This window comes from Camponotus vicinus, unplaced genomic scaffold, assembly GCF_025532165.1.
Source record: "Camponotus vicinus isolate PSW18456_S1 unplaced genomic scaffold, iyCamVici1.0 SCAF_14, whole genome shotgun sequence".
In the NCBI taxonomy this organism is placed as follows: domain Eukaryota; kingdom Metazoa; phylum Arthropoda; class Insecta; order Hymenoptera; family Formicidae; genus Camponotus; species Camponotus vicinus.
The window spans coordinates 9,071,754-9,098,148 of record NW_028141950.1 but is presented as its reverse complement, the minus strand read 5'-3'; the positions used below and the strand labels follow the sequence as shown (position 1 = coordinate 9,098,148).

The 26,395-nt window shown below is 28.7% G+C and overlaps 1 protein-coding gene, 1 non-coding gene and 2 pseudogenes across 2 annotated transcripts in view; 1 reads left to right on the top strand and 3 right to left on the bottom strand.

Annotated features, from left to right (window-relative positions):
* The window catches only part of LOC145965734 (proto-oncogene tyrosine-protein kinase ROS-like), a 313,112-nt gene that overhangs the window by 116,446 nt on the left and 170,271 nt on the right, over positions 1-26,395 (bottom strand). The window lies entirely within an intron of this gene.
* On the bottom strand, positions 573-24,504 carry LOC145965656 (uncharacterized; annotated as a pseudogene).
* Positions 2,542-2,615, bottom strand: Trnas-gga (transfer RNA serine (anticodon GGA)). Its single transcript has one exon. It is a non-coding gene; the product is annotated as a tRNA-Ser (tRNA).
* LOC145965740 (proto-oncogene tyrosine-protein kinase ROS-like) lies at positions 12,433-23,479 on the top strand (annotated as a pseudogene).

Below are 26,395 nucleotides of genomic sequence, written 5' to 3'. Positions count from 1 at the left end.
CATAAATCCACAAATTATAAATTTTAAGTAAAAAGATGGATAGAATTATTGCGCAGAAATCATCACAAATATTTTAATATTTTAAATAATACTATATATTAAATGAAATAGGAGCACCGCTCAGATTCCGCGCCTTATTGGCTGTTATTTGTCAATTTTTAATTATCTTTAATTATAGAATTGTGTAACACATTGCACATGACGAGCGCTAAACCATCGAATCGAAATTGGAAATTGCTGTTGTGAGTACTGTCGTGGAAATTCAAGTTAGTTTATCAATGAAAAAGTTTGACTAGTTAAGATTAAGCTGCATTCACAGAAATTTATTGGCACATATATAAAAAAAGAATTCTACATATATATATATATATATATATATATATATTCTTCTATATTCTAATATATTTCATTTTTTCATAATGTAATATTAACATTGCACTTTTAATCTTATAATATCTACAATATCTACAATATGTACAATATTACAATATCCTCATAGAAAGAAAGTTAAAAATTATTTATGTATAATTTTAAAATACGTATATTATAAATCTTAAATTTTATTGTACACACTACCGATCAGAAAGTACTTCGTGCATAATAGCGATATCAGTTGGATAATTTTTTGACAAGTTTTCAGTTGGTACGTAATGAGTGCCTTCGAAATGAGAAAAGTATCGTCCTATCTCTACATTATTTATCTATTTTGGTGGACAATTTGATACAGTATCTAAAATAAAAAAAATATATTTTATATATTTATGCATAAAGAGATGAAAAATAATATAAAATATATATAATTTATATATGATTTATAAGAGAGAATGCTACTAATATCTTATACATACGTTGTGGTGCATAACATACTATATTATTTTCCGCAAGAATTATATAGTGCGGTTGATAGATAAATCTGGAATTTCCTGATTTGTAAGTATAACATTTGCAGAAGCACATGTACCGAGTTTCACAGCATTCGCTGAGATGTGGAGCTACAGATTTAAATTTCTTTTTTACGAACGCAGCTTTACATTTGTAATTCCACGCAATTATCACACCAGTATGAGAATTACATTTCTCAGTCGAAGGCAAATATATGGTTTCGGTGAATGCGTTACGATCATACCAATAGTATGTTTCATTTTTTTCTTTATTTCCGGTTTACTCCTCACGATGTTAAGTCTATCCTGTATATAACAGATATCGTAATAATGAAATTTAAATAATACTTCTTGTCAAGTGTTTTTTAAAATAATTATTGTAATGTGACTTAAATTATATAAATAGTTACTATCACTATATATTGATATCTAAACTACTCATATACATGTACATATACATTTATGTATATATATATGTATACTATGTATATATATACAGGGTGGACCATTTTACCCTTTAATGGAGAATAACTCGAAAACCAAGCCCGGGAGAGAAAAATGTTTCAGACAAAAGTTGTTTGGTTTCGAGGGGGCCATAAGACGGTATCATTGGTTTGACCTTGAAGAGTTATTTGAAGGTCACATGAAGGTCACCTTCAATTTTTTAAATGGAACCTACTATTTGTCATTGCATATTCTTGTAGCTTATCTCGAGAGCTTTCCAAAACACTATAATTAAGTACCTTTTCGTTAAGTACCTTTGAGTTATGAGGCTTGAAATAATTTCTTAATTTTACATAAACCGTAAAATATCTTGTAAAATATTCATTTTTCGATTATCTTACCTTAATACTTTTACGTATAAAATAATGAGAGGAATCAACTGGTGTAAAGAAAACACATAGTTGTTTTGAAGAAAAAATATGGAATTGTTAATTGCAAATTACGAGTGCAAGGTACGACGCTACCGCGTCGCTTGATAACAATACATTAATAAAGACCGGCACAGAATAATTTTAAAATTAAGAAATATATTAAATTCCAAAAAACAACCGAAAACAAAAGTAGAACTAGTAAGTGTGGATATAATATTATATGATACCAATATATATCTAATAATTTTAAAATTATTTGTAATATTCTTATGTTGCAAACGTTTGAAAAAAGAGAAAAAATTATTTTATAGAAATTTATAAAAATAATAATATTAATTATAATATTAATTGAAAAAAACAATATTTATATATATATGAAGCCCCACAGAATATCCTGTGGAGAGAGCATTTACACAAATTTTTTTGGAATTTAATATATTTCTTAATTTTAAAATTATTCTGTGCCAGGGCAATTTCTCCTTTATTAATGTATTGTTATCATATAATTTATATCTGAATGTATATGACTGTCACAATCACAGATTTTTATCACCCATAAATTACTCGAATAAGAATTAACAAAAATTGTAATAACTTACGTAATTAGTTTATAATTTTTTATAATTTCTAATATAATTTTTGTGGGGCTTCATATATATAAATATTGTTTTTTTCAATTAATGTCATAATTAATATTATTATTTTTATACGTGTGTACCTTTCAGCCCAACGTATAATTGTTAGAAAACAATATTCGTGGACTAGAAAAATATGTGAGGTGCAAGTGGCTGGATCGGGAATCGAACCCGAGTCTTTTGCTTTCCGGGCAACTGCTCTAGACCACTGAGCTATCCAGACCTCACACCTAATGCTGCTTTTTAACACAGTGATATGCGACTCCAGAGCGATGTTGGTATCTCGCTCGATGGATGCAATACCGATTGCCATGGAGATCCTTGAAAGGTCGCTCGCTGACGAAATAAGTGCCGGTGGATGTATTCGCGTGCGTAGAGTGACCACATCCCCCAAGATCCCTCTGGTAAATACTAATATCCCCACTGTGCCAATAACAGTGGCGGACCCTAAATAGGGCAAGCCTCCAGAAATGGGAAGAGGAGAATGTAACAACAGTAAGTAATCCACTTGATTTGAAATTCTTTCAAAGCTCATTGTATTCCTTCTCAATATTATTACAGTCCTTGCGTATAATTGTTAAATTCTGATAATTATAAATATGATATATTAAATAGCTATGTTGGATATATTAAAGAATTTTATATTTTCAGCTAAGGGACAACGTATATCACGGAAAGGCAGAAATTTATAAAGATTCACGCAATTTGATTCACTTTTATTTTCTGCTCCAATCCTCTTCCCTTTTCACAATCCACTACCCATACCATATTTCACCTGAAGGCAACTTTATCGCCAGAAATAAAGTCTAGCTTTAACTGGACTTGAACTCGCGACCCTTTATATGGCAAGCAAGATCCTTGCTGGCTCAGCCACACGCTGCCACACGTTTTGTCTCATCAACGATGAGCAAATCATGCGGCAGTAAGCACGAGAACTAATAAAGATATACTTATTTTTCCATTTTATTATAAATAAAATAGAATTATTATGAACAAAATAGCTATAATTATAATTACTATTATATATAGTAATTACAATTACTATTTATATTATTAATGTTATAACTATCCCTAAAAAAACTAACCTTTTCAAAAAAAGATAAAAAAAGGCGCCAAGTTCATGCGAACAAGTGGAAAACTATTAGCCAAAATGTTATACAAAAGATTTATTTTAATTTTCCACATTTGTTTTAATATATCCTACAAAAATTAGTGATATCAAAAAATTGCGCCAACTGAAAATAAACTCTTACATATTATTTTATTACAAAAATAATATCAAAGAATTGCGTCAACTAAAAATAAAAATCTACAAAAATATTTTAACCAGAAAAAGTTATGCAAAATAATTGTTTTAATTTTTTATAAAAATAATAATATTAACAAGTTGTACTAACTGAATAAAAATTTATACTATAAAATTTCTTTTTTTATTTGCAATATTAAAAAAAAATATGTATCTAATAAATAGCAGTATAATATTTATTATAATAAATATATGTATATTTATTAAGAGGCAAAAATTACATGTAACACATAAAATTAAATCTTAAATTATTTATTATTTTCTCTGCTTTTTTTTCACATGTAGCCCATATGAACAATGTCGTGAAATTTTGTTCAAAATCATGCGATAAAGGACATATACGTCTATGTTATACTGTTATCTATACACTCAAATACGCTTAGATACGCGTGTGAGATGATAGAGCAGTAAAAATACACATGTTATCCAATTTCAACATATTGAACACAATACAAAGTGCTCTTTCTAAATTGCTCTAAATGCATAAATCATACATAAATATTAATATCGGTAGTGACAGAACTATCAAAATTATCAATATTATCGATAATTTTGTCGACAATTTTACCGACAATTTCAGTTCCGTTTAGATGAGGGTGCTAATCCGTCGGAGTTCGGCCGCGGCTCCAGCATCCTCTTAAAAGAGAAAAACATCATCTCTTAAAAACTGCATCGCACGCTCACTCATAGTTTGGACGTTTTTTTTTACATCATAATTTGGATTTACATCTTTGGAAGATATTTTGGGACATGTAGGTGTATGAAAGAATGATATATATGTTTATACACAGGAAAAAAGGACCTTTTTGTTTTGAAAATATATTTAGTTTTAACATGAAAATCTTGAAATGAGATTATATTGCGTTAATTAAAGAAAAATATAATTGCTTGAATAATAATTGCTTACTTGAATGAAGCCATTTTATATAGTTCAATCAAGAAAAATATATTCTTACGATTTAAGATTTAATTTTCTTGAATGGGAAAGAAACAATGTTAGATAGAAAATAAGATTTTTAAATCAAAGATTATAATTTTCTTAAAGTAGAATTAAATAATTATGCATTTTTGAAGTGACAATTACAATATTAAAATAAGACTATAATAATATTGTTGAAATTTAAAATTATTAAATTCTTCTAAGAAAATATTATAAATTGTTGCATATATACGAAACAATGAACGCGTTAGTTTAAGTACCTATATAAATTTTGATTTGACAAAATTTTATTTTCTTTCTGTGTAACTAGACTAAGGGGAAATCGATATACTAAGATTTATTATATAATACATGTATTTTCCTCGCGGGATTTTTTGTATTTTTTCTCTGGCAACTGTAATTTTCCTTAAATAAATCCTCGTGAAATGAAATAAAGTAAAACAGTAGCACGATGACCATTGTAGTTACATAAATTTAAAATTAATTTGTACATATCACGTGTTTAGAAAATAATTGTCCATGTGAGAGGGAAAACCAATCGGATTTCGCTACATTAATCAACGTAGAAAAACTTGGAGTTATGTAATCGTAATCGGATTCGATGATTTGTCCAACGTAAATCTATTTTAGAAATTGACGGACCAGTAAATTAGGACGGATCTTCTTTTTGAACAAATGTTACGATGATGACACATTCAGCGGAGGTATTTTATACATGACGTATTTATGTAAATGTCACGCAAGAGATACGCGATGTCGATAAGAGACAATATTTTGTATATTGACTATTTTTAATAGCGGACCGAGAGATTTCGCGGGACGAAGAGATCTTCTAAACTTGGAAAGTGTAGTCTGGTAATTTATTATAATCCATAGCTACGTGTGTTTTGCTTAAGAATATTATGCTGGATACACACGTTGTAAATAGTTGATAAAGAGTCTGCATATAATGGGTGGTTCTATGGGGGATAATTTAATTCTATATTTTAAAGCAAAGTTTTTTGCAGATCTTCGTGTATTTTTAATCTTTTGTATATATGTATACTTCTATTTGTATATGTTTTACTTTCGTTTCTAGTTCGACGAAATTAAGGAGACGAAAATACACTTATGTGAATATTATTAGCTTATCAATCTTAATAGATTTTTGAAAATCGCTTCATAAATATGGATAATACAGCTGTTTGTTGATTAGACATAATTTCCGTATGCATTCTTGATCCAGACCTTGCAACGCTGGCGATTGTTTTTTTTTTATAGAAATAAGATACAATATATATATATATATATATATATATATATATATATATATATATATATATGAATATTTTATATCTTATTTCTACATTAAAAAATACAAGAACTAGTATTGCGAGGGTCAAGAATACATGCCGCATATATTATTGACCTTGCAATGTTGGCGATTGTTTTCTTTATCGTAGAAATAAAATAACAATATATATATTGCATCTTATTTCTACGGTACTAGAGGGGAGGAACGATATATAAGAGCTGAAGAGATAATTTACAATTTGTCTGATTGTCGCTTTCGCTTCCTGATATTTTGCTAAGCAAGAGAAAAGACGATGAAGCTCCACTTCGTGATCTTGTTGCTGATAGGCTTGTTCGTTCACGCTACACTAGATAAGTTTGCGATAATTTGGTGATTAAAAAAATATATTGAAGAAGAGATGCAAATCCGGATGCCATGAAATTAGAAATATATCGTATTATACATGGTGGAGCAGCTTAAGATTTCGCGAACGATTTGGAGAAACGAGATTCTGTCCTTTAAATAAATATTCCGAAAACGAATGTTATAAGGCTAATGATGTTTCTAGCGTATGAGTGAATGATGCGAATGATGATACGATTTTATTTACTCCAGGATTTTATTTACATAGGTAACTGTCTGTTTGAGAACGAGACTTTAAGTGTGGGTGAACACATTCGTCGATGCTTACGGATCAATTGTACTGGTGAGAATACAATGTCAATGCTCGCGTAAGTCCAAGTTTTATCTCTCAAATTAATCCTTCGTAAAATATATCCTCGTTACATCTGCTATAGAGATCCGAGACTTTGTGATATCCTGAAAGAAAAAAATCGCGTCGCTTTTAATTGACGCTTTCGATCGTTTAATTCTCTATTCAAGAAATCAGTTATTACATAACGAGCTTTTGATAACCAGTTATCCCGACCTTCGACTTTGCAATTTATTGCAAATCGATTTTCACGAAATGCGCGACAATAATAATTGATACACGATTGATCATCTAATTTAAAAAAATTTAAAAAAAGAAACAATCGAGTAGAGTCTACTTGAGATTGCGATACCAAGAAAGTACATGATTTATATAACATGATTTATTTGCCAATAAATCAAAGAGACTACGGTTTATTTTAGTTATACTGCAAGAAAACGATTATTTACGAAATAAGAGAGATATCTTGTGTATTACTTAACATTTGCAAATTTCACATCTGTCTCTTCTGTGTAGCAATAGATATAATAACACTAATGACATATATCTCTATTTAATAATAAATAAAAATTTCTCAAAATTATTTATCCTTTTTGAATTTTACTTTATTTATTTTCTGATCTCGTTAAATTTTGACAATATTCAATTATTATTATTGTTTCTTTCCAGATGTCCTTTATACCAATGTCCGGTAGGGAAGCAAATTGATTATCGCGAAGTGGATCTTAGCAAGCCTTACCCAGAGTGCTGCGCAGGTCCTATTTGTGCGGAGTATAACTCCTAATGGAACTCCTATATATAATATAATACATAAGAGCTTCTTTTATATCAAATATTTACGCAAAATAAAAATATCGTTTTCGTCTGAACCTAAAAAGATCGCCTTTTTCCTTGCTTGCCTGTTATTTATCGAAACTGAAGAAATATCGCGATGACTCGCACAATAACGCTAAAATCGAATTTATCTATTTGCATCCTGGCGCCTCTCGCCGCTTATACTATTTTTAATTCGCGTCATCATCGCATTTCAGTTGACGATTTTTTGCGATTCTTTCCTTCGCGCGACGATGAGTAACACAAAAGGACCTTTCTCTCTTTATTTAATCATAAATTCGGCAAATATAAATAAAAAACATTAGCTTTAATGCAAATAAACCATTGTCCGAATTTTCGTTTGCTCGTGAAATTTCGCGAAATTAATGAGAAGCTACAGCGTTTTTCAAAATTAAAATAAAAAATTCTTTAAAAAATAAATTAAAATTCTAAAAATCTCGGATAAAAGAGATATTCATATTTATTTATATATTATAAATTCTCGTCTTTTTAATTCAAATCAATTGGAGAGTACATCGACTTTTACATTATTTACATTTTCTCTACTTGCCTTCCATTCTCTCGAAGTTGACAGATAACAGTCGAGAAATAGAAATTTCACAGACCGTGTTTTGCGATAAAGCTTACGTTAGATTTATTATATAATACATATATTTCTCTCGCGGGACTAATTGTACTTTTTCTCTGGCAATTGTAATTCTCCTTGAATAAATTCTCGTTAAATGGAACAAAGTAAAACAGTAGCACGATGACCATTGTAGTTACATAAATTTAAAATTAATTTCTACATATCACGTGTTCATAAAATAATAGTCCATGTGAGAGGGAAAACCAATCGGATTTGGCTATATCAATGCAGAAAAATTCTTAGTTATGTAATCGTAATCGTAATCGTAATCGTTCGATGATTTGTCCGACGTGAGTCTATTTTTGTATAATTTGTCAAGTCCTAATTACAAGAATGTATCTTTTTTTTTCTTTCGAGAAATTCTAGCAAATCGATTGCGTGAATCAAAGAAGAGATACCATGAGGGCAAACGTAGAGAAATTTCTTTCCGATTCTGCCCACATCTTCATTCATCCAATTTAATCCAGATTATCCATCTTCGGAGATTCTCATTTTTTCCTAGCTACTTCGATTTTTTTCTCTATCGCTTATTAATATGCAAATATCGTTAATGAAACGCACGCCATTTTTAATGATTTTATTACACAAATACAAAGAACAAAAGTTCATGAAAAAAAAATTACTTCTTTCTTTTCTTTTTAATGAAATTTTCTATGGATAAACTTCTATCTTTTTATTTTCTTAGTAGTAGAATTTTTTTAGTAGTACCTTTTTTAATTTGAAATATAACTTTCTAAATAGGGGAGACCGGGGACAAAAGTAACAACGTCATGAAAGTAACAAGCCTCGTAATAAACTACACAATATGTTGAATAATTTGTACTATATAACCAAACGCGTACGCCCCGATTCTCTTCCTTTTCAGCTAATTGTTGTAGAACGATCGCGCCAGTTGCACATGCAGGAGTGAAATTAGTGTATTTGCATTATTCACCTAAGTATTTCTTGTTTTAGTTTTTTCGTATCTATGCCTAATTAAAGTGTATATATTGACGTAATTATTTGTGTATTCTTCTAAAATGTATTCATAAGTTTTTATAGTTGATTTGGCTAAGTCTTGCATCATATTTAGGTTATAATGCTTTTATTCTAAAAAATGTGTTTGTGGACGAAAGTAACACGACACTCTGTGGACGAAAGTAACACGTTTCAATGCTTAAAGTATAAAGGCTGGACCCATAATAACTGTACCAAAGGCGATTCTTATTACGTATGCCATAATTGTGATTCGGAATAGATACCAATCTCTTTTGTATAAGTAGTTATCATGCAATTTTTAGACTATTATTTAAGAATTAAAATATTATTTAGACTTAAAAAGGTACTGGTGTGATATTGAGTATAATTATTTTATGATATTACTTATAATTATTTTGCTTAACGAAGATTATTTCTTTTAAGTTTTTCAAAGATGATAAAAATAATATTTATTTTACTTTTTATTTTAATATAATATAATACAAAAAAGAATTTATAATGAAAGTTATCTTGCTGAATAAAAGATTATAATAAAAATTGCCTTAAATTGAGAAAAGTCATATTTATTTTATTTTCCCGAAAATAAGAACTGGTACTTTTATTCCCAGACTATGTTACTTTCGTCCTAGGCCCCCAGGATAAAAGTAACAATCAACGTACTTGCGAAAAGCTATAGTAGTTCTTTAAATATCTATCATTTGAAATTGAAATGTAGGTATAATAATAGAGCAATAAATGGAGTTTTTTAACATATAATTTTTTTTTATGTCTCTAACGATAATTAATTAGTGACCTGTAATACAAAAAATGTTACTTTTGTCCCCGGTCTCCCCTATATATTTATATGTATGTATATATATGTATATGTATGTATATATGTATATATAATTTGAAATTAATAAAAATTAGTTTTTATTTTGTCTATATTAGAACCGTGAAAAATATGTTTCCTTATGGTTTTAAAAACGTTTTTATAGAAACGTTTCTTATTAATGTTTTACGATTAAAAAATATTGGATACGTATAAGAAACGTATATAAAACGAATGTGTGCTACCTCGGGCATCATAGCATAACTTAAAGTTATTTATTGACGACAGCCATGTGTTAAAATAAAACGTTTCGTCATCTATTGACAATTGATAATTAAAGGTTGACTGTCCATTCGATATTAATGCTGTCTTGTTGCAATGCAGCGGAAATTAAATCAAACTTCAAATTTTGTCTCGAAAATATTATAGTTCTAAGAAGTGACGTAGAAGAGATGATATATTGAATCCAATAAATATTATTGTTATATGTATTATCTAACTGATATACATAACTTATTGTTAGTTAATGAAGAAAAAATTGTAGATGGATATGCATGTATTAATACTTGAATGTTTGTTTTCTTAAGATACTTATTAGATATTCAACATGTGTACTTTGGTATTTTATATATTATATAAGATCTGCACTTTGTAATGTAATATTAACTATTTTGTAAATTCATAAATGTTAATGCACAATTGTAATTTTCTTTTCAAGCTTTTTTCATATTATATTTTGGAGCTTTTTCCTATTTCAAACTGTACATATAAATCTTTGTACATACATATATCATTGCTGTGGAGGGAATAAATTTTTATAAATTTATAAAATATTTGAAAATACGTTTATTATTTTCATGAATTTAAAAAAAGAGACCATTATATAAATACTTATTTAATTATCTTAGTTATTCTTAACACACAGAATTATTCTTAATTATTCTTAGCAGAATGTTTCTTTAATAATATAAAAATATTTTCGCAAATAAAAATGTTATATATCATCTAATATATGAATGGACTGAATAAATCACAAAAATTATTTTCAATTATATTTCACGTAATTAAAGTGTTTATCACATTTTTTGGATATAAAGAAATTGATTTATAGCGGGAGAAAGATGGAATTTGATTGGATGCACTAATGCACACTGGTGCATAATAAAGACTGTCGTATATAAAATTATAATAGTAGAATTAAAATAATAAAGTAATTAATATTATAAATTTTTCTATTCTATTCTATTATATATTAAGTATATTATACTAAGTTAATATTAACTAAAGTTATATATAATATTAACTAAGTTAATATTAACTAAAGTTATATTATATAAGTTATTATATTATAAGGTTATTCAATGCAAATAATGATAATAATAGCTCGTACAATTAATTATATTATTTATTTTAAATAACTATAAGAAATTAGGCTCTGTATATTAAACATAAACTTAAATTTAAACGGGCAGTAAGAGCCAAACGCGGATGGTAGTGCGTAAGTTCAACGAGAATTAAGTTTTCGTTGAAACTTATTTGTGTGCACAGGGCACAAATTTTCTTGGTACGATACCAAGCAAATTTAAAATAATTTTCAATTCGAAACTTTATTTTAATTATTATCCCTCTTTTCCCCCCCCTGTAATGTTGTAGGTGAGAAAAATATCGGGCCGAAAGTCGCTGAATCGGGAATCGAACCCGAATCTTTCGCTTGCCGGGCGACTGCTCTTACCACTGAGCTATTCAGACCCTTCAACTCGATACTTCTCGGTCGCCTACAAATATATATTAAATTGAAGAATAACGCCATCTTCCGCCGGCGTGAAATTTAAATAACTATAAGAAATTAGGCTCTGTATATTAAACATAAACTTAAATTTAAACGGGCAGTAAGAGCCAAACGCGGCTGGTAGTGCGTAAGTTCAACGAGAATTAAGTTTTCGTTGAAACTTATTTGTGTGCACAGGGCACAAATTTTCTTGGTACAATACCAAGCAAATTTAAAATAATTCTCAATTCGAGACTTTATATAATTCTATGACTAATATTTAATAACTCTAAAGAAACAATATTTTTAACTTTTTTATTCTTGAAGTACAAACATTAATAAAACTTTAGTAATATCGGCAAATTCTTGAAAAGAAATTTGAGTTACGGTAAAATTGAGAGGAGTTAACTAACCTATCGTGAGAAAAAATCAAATCGTTAGACAAAATTGTTTTAATAATTGCAAAGGCTACACTTTCGCTTGTACTACTTGCTAAAAGCTGTTATGAATCCTCATTGACTCTCGTTAACCTGTTGATTGATTTTATTTTTAACATGAGTTATGTTTGATATACAAGATGTCTTAAAAAAAATAAATAAAAAATAGATTTTACGATATGAATAAAACTACATCACAATTTATATCATTTATGAATGGTATATATCAAACCGGTATTATTAAGCAAACAAAAAACGAATGGCAATTTTTCGTTTAATTTTATAATTTATATAATTTATCATTAAAAGCACCAGAAACAACCGCTTCAACGATATTCACTTAATTCTTTTCGTATGTTATACTTTATAAAGGATATTTCAATGTCCGAGAAAAGTGATCATCATATACTAAATTTCAAATCTGATCGGAGCCATTCTGATAGTACTGTGAGAAATGAGCGAGAAGTCGACGAAGTTACACTTGCAAATATTTCTGTTATCCCAGAATCTATCGGTAAGTTGCAAAAAAATGCATAAAACATTAATAACAAAATCTATGACGAAAAAGTGTAAATATAATTTAAATTGAAGAGAGAGTGGAAATCAAATCTAAAAATATCTTCCAGTAGTGAGAAGAATATAAATTCTAATTCCGTCCAAAAAAGAAATAGAAAAGCATAATATAAACAGTGTACATAAAAATTGTCATAATTTAAGTTAAAGTCAATTTTATTAAATTGCTACTTTGTTTTAAAGCAATCGCAAATATTATACTTCTAATTTCTTAAGCTATAGGAATTTATCGAAAAGTACTTGTCATTTTATTAAAAGTTATTTGTTCGTTTTTGCTATGAATTAACGATTACTTTTCTAAATCTTGAATGACGCAAAAAATTCTTATATTACTTTTTTAAAGGTCAATACTGTACTAATTTCCATATTTTGTAGTTTACATTTATTTTTTCTCTTTTCTTTATTTTCACATTAAATTGTTCTTTCTGATTTACTGAGATAATCCACTTAATCTTATATATAATTATGTTAATATGTACGATCTTAAAATCTCTAGAAAGCAGTTTGAACAAGCCAACATCTCTCAGAGCATTTGTACAATTTGACAGTCAATTCGCAGAAAAAGTAAACGACATTTTTGTGACATTGAGGTAAGGAATCTAAATTCTCAGTTTGTATTCTTTCATTTTTCTCTGTTTTTCTTAAATTCAACGACATAAATATATCAAAATGTTAATTCTGTTATAATTTTGTTAAATATAAAATGGCTAAAATTTTATTTTTTTACAGATGGAACCAACCTGAATTTACCGATGAAATAATACAAGGGTACACAGTGCAATGTTCTTTCATCGAGGACTTAAAAGAGATTCAAACCTGCGACGATAAAAATATCACAACTACAAAATTGGAGCACACGATGCACAATCTAATATCTAACACGACATATTATTTTCGAGTACGTGCGCATACTAAAATTGTTGCTGGTCCTTACACGGATTTTATCAATGTGTCGACTACACATGAAAATCCAATACCTAAATTATTAGTCACATCGAGAAAAGGTATGGAAATATTGGACGTGGATTTAAACATTACTAATTTCGTAATGTCAGAGTACGTATACTGATAAAAGAAAAGTTATAATTATCATAAATTATTTTTAACACTAGCTATAAAGTTAAAGTTATTATTATTATGCACAGGTTTATTATTATCAACATTATAGTAGTAATAACTATTATAGTAGTAATAACTATAAAATTAGAAATCTTAACTATAATTTTTTACTATACAATTATAGTTCCTCTTTTTCAGATCAATAATAGAATATAGCTCCTTTTTTTCAGATCAGTAACATATGCCGCTTATTCGATACAGGAACATAGAATTTATTGGCTAACAGAAAGAAACCTAATGACATTGAAGATTAATGAAAATAATATCACAAAAATAGCTAGCTTTGATAATTATCCATATAATCTCTGCATTGACTGGGTAGCAAGAAATCTATATATAACCTCTCAAGACTTAGACTACTTTTATATTGTAAAGTTCGACTTAACAATGTGGGAAAATGGCATAATTAAATTTGATGAGATTTTCAAATCAAAGATTTATATTCTCCGTTTAAGTGTATCACCGTTTATGGGGTACGTTTACTACCGTTCACCTGAAAAAATAATTTTCCCTTAAAGATTTACGCAAATTTATAATTTTTCTATAATTTTACATAGTTTTATAATTAAGATCATAAGTAAAAGGAAATAATAAGTTATTATATAATTATAATAATTTCGAAATATCACTACATATAAGTTTCTGTTTTTGTTAAAATAATGTTTTATAATGAGTAAAATAATTACATATTTTTTAGAACTTTATATCATACAATTGGACGCATACAGAATATGATATAATGAAATATCATCTCGATGGAAAAATCGAGCAAATTGTTCGAATAAATGCATCCTTTTGCCTACTTCATTATTTAATAAATTCTTTTCGTAATATGATAATTGATAACATGAATAATGAGGAGCCGTTAATTTACTGGTTAAGTAACATTTACATAATTGTAACAGACATTAACATTTCTATGTGCAATGCGATTTTACACAAGAAAAACATAAGTGTAAGTGATACCTTTTACTTCCAATCTATGACGATTGACAAAACAAACATTTACATTTTAGTAAATGATCCGTTTCCATATATACTCTACGTTTTGAAAAAGAAATATGCAAGTCTCACGAGCGTAAATGCAGCCGAATATGTTGAAAAGATAATAATAAGTTCAGATAATAATATGTTTTATAAAATTTACGCTTTTGATAAATCTTTACAACCATATCCTCCAATGAGATGTCTGACACCTGACGAAAAAGTTTATAATTTTGAGAATGTGGATGCAGCGGCAAACACCATCTTTGTGAGACCTCTTCCGGAGCCGGCTGTAAAGAGTGGATGCAAAAAATATAATTTACCAACTACTATACAGGGTGATTCTAAATAACTTTATGCTTTTGCAAAAACATAATCTTGACCGAATTCTAAGACGATTTTTCCTTTGGCAAAATTTCGTCCGAAGCTTAGTTTTTGAATTATTAAAGGAAGTAGTTAACGTATGACGGGTCAAATACAAGAGGCAGGCAAGGGTGACGCGATTCACCGTCAGACGCGGGTGCTTACGCGGGGCGCCTGCTGCGATCAGCTGGTCCCTATACACATACATACACACATGCGAACACATACATTCTCTCTCTGTCTGTCTGTCTGTCTCTTTCTCTCTCTCTCTCTCTCCCTCTCCCCCCCTCTCTCGCTTATTCGCTCACTCACGTTTTTTTTTTTTTTTTTTACGAGAGAGGGGAAAATGCATTTTATGCATACCCACCGGTCGATCCAATGAGTTATGTGGGACTCGAGTACCAAGTCGAATTACCAACTCGGTACTCCCTACCCACTAAAAACCCCTCTCTTTTCACGAATTTCCTTTGACACACTGTCCTTCTGACTTCCCGAGATCTGTTTTCACATAACGTCAAAAAATAGTTATTATTACCTTGTTCGATGACTTTTGATGTATTGCTGTAATTGCTTGAAGGAGAAATGAATTTTCCGATAGATCGTACGTTCTCAAATTTAACGTAGATATCACGTTGCAAAAGACAAGAAATCCACACTAAATTATTAACTGAAAGTTTTTCTCCTTTCATGAACTGTATTCTTTTATAAACTTTAACGTAATCACATTTATTTACTCACTCGATGAGACGAGAAATTTACTAATGACTCTCACTAATCACTATTAATCACTGTCGAATAATAACTGTTAGCGATTAAAAATCACTCGATGAAAGAAACACGCGCGGACACGTTACTACACGACGCGACGACGCGACAATGCGACGATAATTACTCGGCGACTGCAAGCAGTTTTTTGTCATGGTAGGTTGCGGTAGGTTAAGGTACTACTGACGCAATCGAACGCGATCATGTGTTCGATTGAAGAATGCGGTAAACATAATAAACATTTAACATATTAATATTATTATTATCATGAATGTGTGTGATATCCATACATCGTACATCTATTTAAAAATTAATTAGATTAAATAAGTGTTTTTAAAATATTTATTACTTTTACTATTATCTTAAATAAATATTTAATATTAATATTTTATATGATAATAGTAAAAGTAATAAATATTTTAAAAACACTTATTTAATCTAATTAATTTTTAAATAGATGTACGATGTATGGATATCACACACATTCATGATAATAATAATATTAATATGTTAAATGTTTATTATGTTTACCGCATTCTTCAATCGAACACATGATCGCGTTCGATTGCGCCAGTAGTACCACAGTATATACAGTAGCGCAACTCCCTGTCGGCACCTTTGAAGTTTGTGTAGCATAAAATGAAATGCGCATGCGCGAAGTCAGCGAGTATACTAGTACTGCCATCTGTACTTTCCTCTCATTCTCTCCTTTGGTTTTCGTTCTCTTTCTAACACATTATAATATGTAATATAAATTAAATTCAATAAAACTTGAATATATGTACATAAAGAAATTGTAAAAAATATAATACAAAATATATAATGCAAATATATATAAAAAATAGTATATATGACATGATGTGAATATTAATTAACCATTTTATATGTCATATATAACTGATAGCAGAAAAGATATATACTCATAATACTCATATATAATTTATAATATATTTACATATTAATACTTATATATATAATTTTTAATATATTTATATATTAATTGTACATACGTATATTTTATATATATATTCAAAAACTTAAAATTAAAAAAAGAACATTTAGATTGAGACTACAATCACTTAAATTTTATTACATAAAATATATATATTTATGAGCAAAATGAATAAAAAAACAAGAAATATATATTTGTTAATAATATATATTTATTTATAAACAGTTGTATTTCGTTAAAAATATTTATTTCACAAACAGACATAATCTTGAAACTAAACCTTTTCTCTCTCAAATCATCTGACCATACCTCAGCTACTCGGTCCACCTCAGCATGAATCAGAAAGAGAGAATGAGAGAGTAGAAGAAGAGAAACAAGAAAGTGTTTTACATTCAATTAAAATACAAATGTGTGAAATACGTTATAACATATATGTCATATAAACGTTTGATGTTTACATCATATAAACATCAAACGTTTATATGACATATATGTTATAACGTATTTCAAATTTGTATTTTAATTGAATGTAAAACACTTTCTTGTTTCTATTCTTCTACTCTCTCATTTTCTCTTTCTGATTCATGCTGAGGTGGATCGAGTAGCTGAGGTATGGTCAGATGATTGATTTGAGAGAGAAAAAGTTTAATTTCAAGATTATTTCTGTTTGTCAAATAAATATTTTTAACGAAATACAACTGTTTATAAATAAATATATATTATTAACAAATATATATTTCTTGTTTTTTTATTCATTTTGCTCATAAATATATATATTTTATATAATAAAATTTAAGTGATTGTAGTCTTAATCTAAATGTTTTTTTTTTAATTTTAAGTTTTTGAATATATATATAGAATATACGTATGTACAATTAATATATAAATATATTAAAAATTATATATATAAGTATTAATATGTAAATATATTATAAATTATATGTGAGTATTATGAGTATATATCTTTTCTGCTATCAGTTATATATGACATATAAAATGGTTAATTAATATTCACATCATGTCATATGTACTATTTTTTATATATATTTGCATTATATATTTTGTATTATATTTTTCACAATTTCTTTATGTACATATATTCAAGTTTTATTGAATTTAATTTATATTACATATTATAATGTGTTAGAAAGAGAACGAAAACCAAAGGAGAGAATGAGAGGAAAGTACAGATGGCAGTACTAGTATACTCGCTGACTTCGCGCATGCGCATTCCATTTTATGCTACACAAAATCGGGAGAGTTGCGCTACTGTATATACTGTGGTAGTACCTTAACCTACCGCAACCTACCATGACAAAAAACTGCTTGCAGTCGCCGAGTAATTATCGTCGCATTGTCGCGTCGTCGCGTCGTGTAGTAACGTGTCCGCGCGTGTTTCTTTCATCGAGTGATTTTTAATCGCTAACAGTTATTATTCGACAGTGATTAATAGTGATTAGTGAGAGTCATTAGTAAATTTCTCGTCTCATCGAGTGAGTAAATAAAGTATGTGATTACGTTAAAGTTTATAAAAGAATACAGTTCATGAAAGGAGAAAAACTTTCAGTTAATAATTTAGTGTGGATTTCTTGTCTTTTGCAACGTGATATCTACGTTAAATTTGAGAACGTACGATCTATCGGAAAATTCATTTCTCCTTCAAGCAATTACAGCAATACATCAAAAGTCATCGAACAAGGTAATAATAACTATTTTTTGACGTTATGTGAAAACAGATCTCGGGAAGTCAGAAGGACAGTGTGTCAAAGGGAATTCGTGAAAAGAGAGGGGTTTTTAGTGGGTAGGGAGTACCGAGTTGGTAATTCGACTTGGTACTCGAGTCCCACATAACTCATTGGATCGACCGGTGGGTATGCATAAAATGCATTTTCCCTTCTCTCGTAAAAAAAAAAAAAAAAAAACGTGAATGAGCGAATGAGCGAGAGAGGGGGGGAGAGGGAGAGAGAGAGAGAGAGAAAGAGACAGACAGACAGACAGAGAGAGAATGTATGTGTTCGCATGTGTGTATGTTTGTGTATAGCGACCAGCTGATCGCAGCAGGCGCCCCGCGTAAGCACCCGCGTCTGACGGTGAATCGCGTCACCCTTGCCTGCCTCTTGTATTCGACCCGTCATACGTTAACTACTTCCTTTAATAATTCAAAAACTAAGCTTCAGACGAAATTTTGCCAAAGGAAAAATCGTCTTAGAATTCGGTCAAGATTATGTTTTTGCAAAAGCATAAAGTTATTTAGAATCACCCTGTATATAATATCTCCGTAAGCTGTTTAGACAACAATCTCAACAAGTCTGAGAAATTCAATGTGCAGACGAAATGGGAGCAATATTACAATATTAAGGGCTTAACACCATTTACAGAGTACAAGTTGAAGTTTACTTTAAGCAATTTTTACTTTGATCAATTATCAATAAATCCATTCGATTCGAATGTAATAGCAAGAAAAACTAATTGGGGCAAGTTTAATGCACCAGAAAACGTAAGTGTTCTAGCTTTGACGCCTACTATAGCAGTAGTTCATTGGATGTCACTCAAGAAAGTGAACTGCATGTCCGTGAACTACGAAGTGCGTTGGAAGTCAGTTACATTAGTGAACGGCACGCAACAAAAGAGCAAACAATTTATCAATATGCCGAAACGTATGGCAGACGGCAGATTTTTCACAAAGATTATCTTGTCGCTATCAGTACAATATTATTTGATATACGTGGGTCTGTATCCAATTAATAATAGAAATTACTACAAGGAGAGTTTAAGCAAGATCGTTCACATATACTCAGAACCAAACAATATTACTTTGAGCGAGGTCGACATAAATAGCATGGACATTTCATGGATCTCAAAAATCAATCTGACGGTCTCTCCCACACTAGAGTACAAAGAGAATGCAACAGTAAAATGGCTAATGAATTATATTAAAATGAATTATAACAAAGAAATAATATACCATGACGGAAATTTAAAATCGGGAACTTTATACAAGTTTCGCTTGATATTGAGATATCCCGAATATGAGGAAAATTTTACATGGCCGGCTGATGAAAGATTTATTTTTTCAACACTTGGTAAGCAAACGAAGATACACATACAGTACAATAAGATTGCATGGATATATTGAAGAATAATTTCATTGAGTTATTGTTATAAGATTGTGATGAAGTTAAGATGTCCGCTTTTTGCAATGAAACATTGTAGCAATATTACAGTGTAATATATTGGAAAGAATGCAATGTTATTGCAACCATTTAATAATATTACGTATAAAATATTTTTGTTTTTGATGGATAAATATCTTGGAAACATTTAATTAAATTAAAAAGCTTGATATAAATAGAAGTTTGCAATATCTAAGATAATCATGTCTAAGATAATATATTGCAAAATTGTATTTAAACATAATCATATAAAATAAAATATATTTTTATACAAAATTACTTTAAACTTTTACTTACGAATCACTTTTCTTATTTTAAATGTTTTTTATACTCTTATAATGGGATATATATATAAACATTATAGTTATAGAAATAATTAAACATTACTAATTATATTTTTATTTAAAAGTTTTAAAGATCTGTTATAACTATATATAAAATAATGAGATACCGAAACATGTATCTTTACTTTAGACGGCACACTTTATAATTGACTCCGATAAAACCTATGTCATTTTTTATCATCACATTTGCGCTGAAGAGGGCCCAAAAATAGGGTCGAAACGTTCGCAATCTTTTCATTGTAATTTGTTCGATACTTATTTATTTGTATAATAAATAACTGTGTTATAAGGTCGATACTTGACTAGTATTACCTTTAAAACTGATTGGTTTAATTTTATATTTCGAGTCTTATATTTTTAATAATTATAACTATATATATTTGCATGTGAAAAATACATAAAAATGCATAGAAAAATATAATGATAGATATAATAGTATCCATATACTTAATATAATAAAAAGATATATTATCTTTGAAGATTAATATCGTATTCGTATATGAAGAGAAAATATATCATAAAATATATTGTAACATTGATATAAAATGTTACCTATATTTTAATAAAAAAATAGCAATGCTTATCTTTAGCTTAGAATTATATTTACTCGACTGATATTATTTCTGTGTCATTATTTCATTTGACTTCTGCAAAAAAGTAAAATTCATCGCATATATACAAATATAAAAAAATATATTATTACATTATTTTTATAGATAAATTAAAGAGGGTTATAATTTTAAAATGTTTCTAAAATATAAATATCATATTGCTAATGTTTAATTCATACTTTGTTAATTTATATTTCTACAATGTTTCTGTAATGTTGCATTGCAATATTGTTGCAAAGTAGTTGTAACATTCTGTGCTGCGTAGATATTAAAATATTATGTGCTAATTTCTTTAAATATGAATAGGCCTAAAATTAAAAAAAATTAAATTTTTGTAATAAAGTTATAAGTAAAAATAAATTTGTAAAAACATACACACACGAAGATATTAAAATTATATTTTTGCTTAATATAGATATTTTGAGCACTCCTGGAATAATAGCGAAAAAATATTACTTATTATTGATGTTAAGTTTTATCGTTATAGTTACTATAATCTGCGTCTGCTACCTTTATCGTTGTAAGTATATTTGATGTAGATATCGACTTGAATTGTAGATTATACATATATATCGGATATCTACAAATTTATTGAAAATAGTAATTTACTTATATAAAACTAAACGAATAAATTAACTAAAAAGCAGTAGATTTTATAATACATATTATTATATAATTAAGTCGAAATTTTATAACAGTGTATCGTCAACGCAGAGATAATAATGAACAATTTTTATCTTCAACAATGACCGATGTAGGATTGGCAATTCTACGTGAAGTACCTTATTATTAACCCTATTAACCAAAACACTCAATTCAATATGACTTACAATCCTATGTTACATTGTAATCCGGATGAATGTGCGATAACTAAAATCGCACGTAAACAAATTACATTTACAAAACTTATTGGTAGCGGCGCATTCGGAATGGTAAAAATTAATTTTTTCAAGCAATGTTTCAAATTAATTTTTGGATCAACAAAACAGATATGTATTTTCTAATAAAGATATAAATTACATAAATTTTTATAATAGATTATAAGTAATATAAAATTTAGATGAGGCAACTAACATGCACTTTATTATACATTTTTCGTTGAATTATTTAATATAAAGTAAAATATAATATTACTTGACATTAAACTATATACATTTTCTAATGAAGTACGCATGTAAATTTGTGTGAAATATTTCGCAGGTGTTTCAAGGAAATGTGAAGAACTTAGAAAGATCGGGCACAGAGATATCCGTTGCAATAAAAACGCTTCGGAAAGATGCTTCTTCCCATGAGAAAAAGAATTTGTTAAAGGAAGCCAAACTTATGAATCATTTTCGACACAAACATATAATAAGATTGTTGGCCGTTTGTTTAGATGAGGATTCTCCTTTACTAGTGTTGGAATTGATGGAAACTGGTGATCTGTTAAAATATTTGAGAGATTGTCGAAATTTGCAAGCGTCAGATTCGCCTGCTTTGCGTTTGCAGGATTTGCTCGCCATGTGCGAAGATGTTGCGCGAGGTTGTTGCTACTTGGAAGAGTTGCGTTTCGTACATAGAGATCTAGCGTGTCGCAATTGTTTAGTATCTTCGAGAAATCGCGAGAATCGTGTCATCAAAATTAGAGATTTTGGACTAGCTAGAGATATCTACAAGGATGATTATTATCGCGTGGTAATAAATACAATTATGAAAATACAATTATGAAAAAAAATTAATGATTAAAAAATGAATTCTTTTGAAAATACTTTCCATTTTTTTATCATAATAGTATCGTGCATTGTTTCTTTAAGTAATATATATAGAATATAAATAGTTTTTATTTATACATAGCAAGAGATAAATGAACGTTTTTCATTTTTGCACATATTCTAAAAATGAACAACTTGAACCAGAAAATTAAATTTTTGTTAAAATCAATGTTTTAGAAAGGACAAGGTTTGCTTCCCATTCGCTGGATGGCACCCGAATCTTTGATGATCCAAATATTTACTTCTCAAAGCAATGTTTGGTCATTTGGGGTATTAATGTGGGAAATTACATCGTTGGGTGAGCAACCTTATATTGCCAAGACTGATGAAGAAGTGATAAATTATGTACGTGCTGGAGGCAGGTTGCCGATGACTCTTAACTGTCCGTCACCATTGTACCAGTTGATGCTACGTTGTTGGAGTACAGCGGATGCTAGACCAAATTTCAAATTTTGTCTGAAAAATATTATAGCATTAAGAAAGAACATAGAAGATGCTTTACTGAATCCAGTCGATATTATTTAGCCGATATAATTAAATTAATGTTTATCTTCTTTTCCGTACGATTCAATAAATCTTAATGTAGGAAAAATATTTCTAGAATATTTCTAAATTGATTCTGTTATTTTCAGATTTAATCTTAATATTAGATTTATCAATGAAGATAAAAGAAATTTTTTAATCTTACCTTCCATAAAATTTTGATTATTAAAAAATATCACATCCGTTTTCATAATTGTAAACAACGTAATATAATGATATATCTAATTTGTATTTTTGAGTAATCGAAGCGAAACCTAATAATTGCGATTATATATATATATATATGTATAAACAATATTTTTTTCAACATGGAAATATAATTAATTTTCGACATTATATATAACCGATAATTACAAACTGATTGTAAAATTTATGAGTGAAAGGGGAAACGCGAATAATATCCTCTATAATTAGTTGTGAATGTATAAATATAATAATATAATTATTTTTGAATTTATAACAGTTATCATGTATGAATTTTTACATCATTCGGGGTAAGTATATACATATATTTTATCTTTATATTTAATGACTTACTTTATATTCAAATTATATTGATGATTACAAAAGTATGCAATTGTAAAAATGAACTATACTTATTGCTCTATCTCCACTAGCTATATTTAATAAAGCTAATAATGTATAATATTTACACACAATTACGGTCTATCGTTTCGCAAGATCACCAAATACTGACAACGTTTTATAGATATGTATGATATTACGCATTGTAAAAAATATTAATTAACATATGAGATTATATATATAAATATACATATAGATGTACAAGTACATATATATTATAGTATATTAAATACAATGATGATATATTATATACACTACCTTTATTGAATTTGTAATATTTCGATATTCATAATCGATATCTATATCTTCAATATCACTTCTTAAACATCGTGATAAGAAACTCATCAAGTTATTGATTTTCCAATTGTGAAGTATATCACAATGATTATTTATCAATTCACAGAAACGCGGAAGCTTGAACATCATCTTTTGTATTTGCTGGAAAACGATAGACACATAAACAAGATTTCAATTATAGAATAGAAAATTAAAAGAATTTTACTTATTGCTTATAAAATATTGACTCGTTGACTAACGTATTATTTACAAGAATTATAATTGATCGTTACCTTCATCAATTATTTCTTATTAAAATTAGTAAAAAAAAACTATATATAAAAAATTGCTTACCGATATATCATATAATAGATCCATTGGATTCATAATGCAACAACCCATTGAACATGTGCAATCGTAGAATTAATCGTAATATAAGAGATTTTATATAATTCATCAAGTTTGATTCATGAAGTTGAATACATGAAGTTACAGGAATATATCAAATGATCTTTCTCTCTCCCGAAATTTTAATAAATTAATTAATAAATTAATCTCTTTAATGAAACACATGCCATTTTAATGATTTTATTATACAAATACCACAAAAACAAAATATAACGAAAAAAAATTCTCTCTCTCTTTCTGTTCTCGATATCTTTATTAAAATTTTCTACGGATAAATTTCTATCTTCATCTTTTTACTTAGAGGATTTTTTTAGTAGTACCTTTTTTAATTTGGAATATAATTTCCTAGACATGTTTAATTTGTTGTTAGTTCTCTTAAACACGTGCACAAAATTCACAAAGATATTTTGATACTCTCCAGTTGTCACGATTGTAGAATTATTATTTTCTCGCATAAGGGCTTAATTTGAAAATGTAACTTTGATTACGATTAAATATTGTATACGAATTGTATAATTGTTATTAATAAATTATTGTAATCTTTCATTTAATATTTTTATTGTATGATTCTTCTTTACATAATTTTTATTGTATGATCCTTCTTTACATTTGATATTTAATGTCGAACGAAATATATAAACATGTCTTTTCAAAAGTATTAATACACTCGTTTATCTGAAATATTACGTCATACAAAATTAAAATAATTTTTTAGCAATGAGGTTTAAACGCATAATGACGTTGGTAAACGTAATATACGTTTACCTATTATTGTCACGATGAAATATGGTTTTATATATATAATGTATTTATCGAAAATATTTAATAAATCGAAAATATCTAATAAATCAAAAATATCTAATAAATCGAAAATATCTAATAATTCGAAAATATCTAATAAATCGAAAATATTTAATAAATACTGTTGTCTTATAAAGTGTTTATTCAATACTGCACATATTACATGAGAGATTAGCAAAGATTACAACAAAAAATAGAGAGCACATGCTCGCGCAGTATAGCATGGAAACCGGATCTCGCACAGGTGAGTAAGAAGATAAGTAAAACGGTAGCGCGCGCAGCTGTGACGTCACGTCCGTCTCAGACTTCAATGCCACCTATGTCGACCCAACCCGCGAGTATTCAAACATATATTTTTCTACACTCCCACTTTGGGTTGACATACTTCTTTTTTCGCGATTACTCCAAGTTTAGTGCGTAAATATTCAAAACGATATATTCTCTGCTTAGAGGCTTCGTCAGAATGTCGGCGATTTGATTGTTCGTATTTATATAATCGAAGTCAAAAACCTTTTCTTCGTGCGCATTTCTAACAAAATGGTATCTTACTTCTATATGTTTTGTCTTACGATGGAATTCCGGGTTCTTTACAAGTTTTATTGCGCTTTGGTTGTCGACTAGCATTATTGGTTTTTCGATTTTATCTTTGACTAGACCGCGAAAAAGCCTCAAAACCCAGATTAATTCTCTAACTGTTTCGCTAGCTGCTATAGATTCGGATTCCGTAGTAGACATCGACACCGACGTTTGTTTTTGCGAGCCCCATACAATCGGAATTTTGCCAAATTTAATTAAAAACCCGGTTGTTGACTTTCTTGTAGTCTTATCTCCCGCAAAATCCGCGTCACTGTATGCCTCGAGTTTTATTTTATTTTTACTGTACGGAAACCAAAGCCCGTAGTCGCTTGTTCCCTTTATATATTTAAGGATACGTTTGATTGCGTGCCAGTGAACCTTTTTGGGCGATTCGCAATACTGGCTAACCGCGTGTACCGCGTACGCGATGTCTGGCCTTGTAACGGTTGCCAGATACAAGAGACTCCCCACAGCTTCTCTATAGGGCGCTTGA